This window comes from Chrysochloris asiatica, unplaced genomic scaffold (genome assembly GCF_000296735.1).
Source record: "Chrysochloris asiatica unplaced genomic scaffold, ChrAsi1.0 scaffold00004, whole genome shotgun sequence".
Classification (NCBI taxonomy): domain Eukaryota; kingdom Metazoa; phylum Chordata; class Mammalia; order Afrosoricida; family Chrysochloridae; genus Chrysochloris; species Chrysochloris asiatica.
Window position 1 is genome coordinate 12,953,849 of NW_006408522.1, and position 6,399 is coordinate 12,960,247.

Genomic DNA, 6,399 nt, shown 5'->3' on the forward strand with positions numbered 1-6,399 from the left:
TTTTACAGGGCCTCTATGAGTCAGAGCTGACTTGGTGGCACTAAACAACAACACCATATTTATATATACTTCTCCAGTTGGGAAATGGTAGTGGTGGGCTCCAAAAGACAGAGGATATCTTGTTCTTCCTGTTTTGTTCCTCTTTGTGAATGTACAGTGAGAAAGCTTTGCAAACCAGGACTTAGGGGAGAAGAAAGAGGCAAGTATCTTGCCGAGGCTGTGAGGGTGGGTGGGAGGACAGATCCCCTGCATGGACAAGGCTGTGTCAGGTCATGTAGGTTCTCAGGGGTGCTTACTACTGTGCTTCTCAATCCTCCCAGGCTCGGCTGATCACCTCTTGTCATACTAGACCTCTCTCCAGCACCTCCCTCCGGGGACCTCCAGACTGTCTTAGGCCAGATGCACCCTGCCCCTGGATGTGCTTTCAGATTCAGATCAGTGCTCTTGGACTGTCTGCTTTGTTATTTTTTTGTCTTCACTACTGGAAAACCTTATATATTTTTTCCATGGCTATCAAAATGATACACACCACTTCATAACAACTGAAGGCACATAAAAATGTTAAGAAGTATGAAAACAAAATAACTATAATCCCATCACCCAGTTATTTGCATTTATGAATATTTTTCTTCCAATCTTTTTTTATCTTAGAATGAATGCACGTATTTTTATTGGCTCAAGTTCACAGCATGCTTCCTTGTCATTAAGGAAACCCACGCCATTTCCCACTGCCTGTCTACTGTAGCCTTCTCTTGGTTATTGTTGTTAAGTGCCGTTGAGTCTGTTCTGACTTATAGTATAGGGTTTCCAAGGACCCTTACTATAGTCCAGCCTCCACATTTTGCCCATGCTATGTATACACCCTCGGAAACCCTGTACAGGGTCGCTATGGATCGGAACCAACTCGGTGGCACTCAACAACAACAACAACATGTACCCACCTAAAGTGAAGTCATTCCCCTTTACTTTCTTGGTCCTTCCATTTTTAAGACCCCCTGACTTCCAAGAAGCCTTGCAGGACCACCTGGAAGGACTTCTCTGATGGACTCTGGACTGTGTCTCTTGTCCTCAGCCTGTGGGCTCTCTTTAAGGCAGTGGTGTGCAGGTAAATGCACAAATTTATATATGATTAAAAAAAATACACTGTTGTTTCACCACTCATCTATTAGTTTGTCATAGAGTAGTGGTGTCCATATTTCTCTGATGCTAAAAGCTATGTCACTGGTATTTTAAATGCCAGTAGGGTCACCCATGGTAGACACATTTCAGCTGAGCTTCCAGACTAAGACAGACTAGGAAGAAAGAGCGGCCTACTACTTTGAATGATTAGCTACTGACAATACTGTGAATAGCAGAAGAACACTCAGATGTAGTGCTGGAAGATGGAAACTTTATGAAGAGCACCTGAATGTTGTCAGATATAGTGCCAGAAGATGGTGGAAAGCACTCAAAAGGCAATGGGAAGAGCTGCCTCCTCAAATTAGAGTTGACCATGATGACTCAAACAGAGTAAGCTTTTGGGACCTTCATTTGCTGATGGAGCACAACTCAAAATGAGGATAAATAGCTGCAAACATTCCATAATAATCAGAACATGGAATGTACAAAGTATGAATCTAGAAAACTTGGAAGTTGTCCAAAATAAAATGGAACACATAAAGATCAATATCATAAGCATTAGTCAACTGAAATGGACGGATATTGGCTATTTTGAATCAGACAATCATATGGTATATTATGCTGGGAATGACAAATTGAAGAAGAATGGCATTGCATTTATCATCAACAAAAAACACAACACAACAAAACAAACATTTTTAAGATCTGTCTTGAAGTATAATGCTGTCTGTGATAAGATAATATCCAAACACCTATAAGGAAAATCAGTTAATACCACTATTATTCAAATTTACCAACTTCTTCAGTGTGAAATTGATCAAACATGCAATCAAGATGTATTGATAATTATTGGTGACTGGAACAAAGAGGAAGGATCAATATTTGAGAAGTATGGCTTAGGTGATGTAAATAATGCTGGATATTGCTTGATAGAATTTTGCAAGACCAATGACTTGTTCATTGCAAGTACCTTTTTTTAAACGACCTAAAAGATGACTATACACATGAACCTCACCATATGCAATACACAGAAATCAAATTTACTACATTTGTGAGGAAAGACTGTAGAAAACCTCCATATCATCAGCTAGAGCAAGGCCAGGGGCAGACTGTAGAACATACCATCAATTGCTCATATGCAAATTCAGGCTGAAGCTGAAGAAAATTAAAACAAATCCATGATAACTAAAATATAACCTTGAGCATATCCCACCTGATATTAGAAATCATCTGAAGAACAGATTTGATGCATTAGACACTAATGACCGAAGACTAGAGAGTTGTGGGATGACATTAAGAACATCATACAAGAAGAAAGCAAAAGGTCATTAAGACAAGAAAGAAGGAGAAGACCAAAATGCACGTCAAAAGAGACTCTGAAACCAGTGTAGAGATGCTAAAACAAATGGAAGAAATGAGGAGGTTAAAGAGCTGACAGAAAATTTCAAAGGGAAGTTTGAGAGGACATAGTCAAGTATTATAATGAAATATGCAAAGATCTGACGTTAGAAAACCAAAGGGAAGAAAATGCTCAGCACTTCTCAAGCTCAAAGAACCAAAGAAAATATTCAAGTTTCGACTTAAAATATTAATTATGGCGCAGTGGGTTAATGCGCCAGACTGCAAAGCCGTTTGAACTGCAAAGTTGGCAGTTCAAGCTCACCAGCTGCTCTTCGGAAACCCTATACAGGGTCGCTATGGGTCAGAACTGACTTGATGGCACTTCACAACAACAATGGGCAAAATGGACTCCTGGTATGCCATTGTAGGATCAGCACTGGATTGCAAGCCACAAGCATGGCAGTTCAAATCCACCAGCTGCTCCTCAAAAATCCTACACAGGGTCATTATGAATTGGAACCAACTAGGTGGCACTTAAGAACAACATGGGCAAAATACTGAATGATCAGAAAGCATCAAAAGAAGATGGAAGGAATCACAGAGTCACTGTACCAAAAAGAAATGGTCAATGTTCAACCATTTCAAGAGGTAGCATATGCTCAAGAGCCAATAGTACTGAAGGTAGAAGTCCAAAGTGCACTGAAGACAAAGAACAAAGTTCTAGAAATTGGTGACACACAAATTGAAATCTTTCAACAAACTGTTGCAGCACTGAAGGCGCTCACTCATCTGTGCCAAGAAATTTCTAAGACAGTTACCTGAGCAACCGAAAGGAAGAGATCCACATTTCTGCCCATTCCAAAGAGAGAGATGACCCAATGGAATGCGGAAATCATCAGACAATATCATTAATATCACATGTTGGTATAATTTTGCTTAAGATAACTAAAAAATGGCTGCGACAGTACATCGACAGGAAACTGCCAGAGTTTCAATCTGGATTCAGATGAGAACATGGAACTAGGGATATCATTGCTGACATCAGATGGATCTTGGTTAAAAGCAGAGACTATCAGAAAGATGTTTACCTGTGTTGTATTGACTATGCAAAGGCTTTGGACTTGTGGATCATGACAAACTATGAGTAGCATTCAACAGAATGGCTATTCCAGAACACTTAATTGTGCTCATGATGAACCTGTACATAGACCAAGAGGCAGTTGTTCTAAAAGAACAATGGGGCACAGAATGGTTTAAAAATCAAGAAAGATGTGTGCCACAGTTGTATTCTTTCATCATACATATTCAATCTGTATGATGAGCAAATAATCTGAGACGCTAGATTAAATGAAGAAAAATGTGACATCAGGATTAGAAGAAAACTCATTAACAACTTGTAATATGCAGATAATATAACATTGCTTACTGAAAGAAAAAAGGACTTACAATAATTACTGATGAAGATCAAAGAGGAGAGCCTTCAGTATGGGTTGCACCTCAATGTAAAGGAAACAAAAATCCTCACCACTGGACCAGTAAAAAACATCATAATAAATGGAGAAAAGATTGAAGTTGTCGAAGATTTCACTTTTACTTTGGTCCACTATCAACAGTCATGGAAGCAGCAGTTAAGAAATCAAACAGGACTCCTGGTGTGGTGCTATAGGATAAGCACTGGACTGCTAATCACAAGGTTGCTGGTTCAAACCCACCAGTTGTTCCTAGGAAACCCTTTACAGCAGGGTTGCTATGAGTCGGAACTGATTTGACAGCACTTAACAACAACAACAACAACAACATTGCATTGGGTAAAACAGCTGCACAAGACCTCTTTGAAGTGCTCAAAAACGAAGATGTCAGTTTGAGGACTAAGGTGCCATGGTATTTTCAATAGCCTCAAATGCATGTGAAAGTTGGACAACGAATAAGGCAGACTGTAGAAGAATTGCTGCATTTGAATTATGGTGTTGGAGAAGAATATTAAAAGTACCATGGACTGGCCGAAGAACAAACAAATCTGTGTTGGAAGAAGTACAGTGAGAATATTCCTTAGAAGCTAAGTTGACAAGACTTTATCTGTCATACTCTGGACATAGTATCAGGAGGGACAAATCCCTGGAGAAGGATATCATGCTTGGTAAAGTGGAAGAGAACCCCTAAAGAGACAAGTTGGCACAGTGGCAGCAGCAATGGGCTCAAATGTAGCAACAGTTGTGAGGATGGCACAGGACTGGGCAGTGTTTCATTCTGTTGTGCATAGGGTCACTAGATGTCAGAACCCACTCTATGGGGTCTCTGAATCATGACAACCCCACACACAATGGAATGGTATGTTTCTCATTTGGAGTCAAGTGACTGGATCAACTGATTGGGGACGCATGGTCTCCAAAGACCATGGTCAGGGTCCATGTAGCATCCCCTGTGTTTGAGTGACAGTTGCCATGGCAGTGACAGTGTCTTGGAAACAAGCTGTCTCTAGGCCTGATTGCTTCAAGTTTGCTTAGAGCTGGAAGACACGTGTGGGTGAGGCATTTGTATGAAACAGCTGGGAGGAAATGGGAATCAGAAGCCACAGGGCCTAGGTTCCCAATTCCACCATTACCACTAGGCGGTGTGACCTAACTTCTCTGTGTCTGCTTCCTTGGAGGTTAACTACTTTACAGGACCACTGTGAAGGTCAAGTGAGGTAATAGGTATGAAAGCATGCTACAAATAGCAAGCTTAAGAGACCTATGAATAAGATTTTCCCTTTGGTCCTCAAACTGGGACCGGAATCCCCACTGAAAACAGCAGGTACTAAGTAACCTGTATTCTCTAAAGCGAGTTACCAAAAGTTGGGGCTAGATTCCCCCAACTCCAGAGCTCCCAAAGAAGCAGTCTAATGGCCCTATTGCCATCACCACCTTCCCTTCACCCTATGTAGGGAGATATGTAGGAAATGGGTGAATAGGAATTAGTGGGAGAATATACAAGTTGGTTTCTCTCTTCCTATTATTATTCTCTTCTTGATGTTAAATGGGGCGGGGGGGGGCGGGGGGGGATCTCCATTGGAATCACCTCTCAGGATTGCAGGGTGACAGTGTCCACAGGAGGCAGAATTGACATCTTGCTCCAGACTCGATGCTTGCTGAGATGTTGACACTCTTGGCCTAATCTAGTGTGGGCATATGGAGCTCAAGTTTGTGGGATGTTTCCCAGAAACTATATGATAAGGCATTATTGCCCCATGTCCATGAAATCTGGGATTACTGAGTGCTATCATGGAGTGTAGGAGACTTGGTAGCCTTGTGGATTAGGAGCTGGGCTGCTAACTGCAAGGTCAGTAGTTTGAATCTACTAGCCGTTCTGTGGGAGAAAGATGAGGTTTTCTGCTTCTGCAAAATTTACAGTCTCAGAAACTCTATATGGGAATTCCTATAAGTCAGAACCAACTCTACGGCACACAATCACCACCACCAACATCATGAAGGGAGCCTGCTTGTTAATTGTTGTTGTGAAGTGCCGTTGAGTCAATTCTGACCCATAGTGACCCTGTATAGGGTTTCCGAGGAGAGACTGGTGAGCTTGAACCATCAACCTTATGGTTCAAAGTGACTTTGCAGTCCAGCACATTAACCCTCAGAGCCACACCAGGACTCCTGTTTGTTAATGGGGCCAACCAAAATGCCTTCAAAAACAGAGAGAGAGAGAGAACCTGGCGACTATATTAGAGTTTGACTTGTATCCAAGTTTTTTAGTAATTTTTAATTAGTGTTTTTAATGTGAACGATGTGATAGTTTACATGGGAGAACATTAGTTTTCATTCATCCTATCATATTTTGTTTCATTGCAATGATTACAATTTCCTGAATGCATCATCAAACAACCAAAGGGTACACCCGCAAGCCTGCCCCTCGGTTGTCAGCACACTGGGGACACCTCCCCCTTTCTGGGTCTAG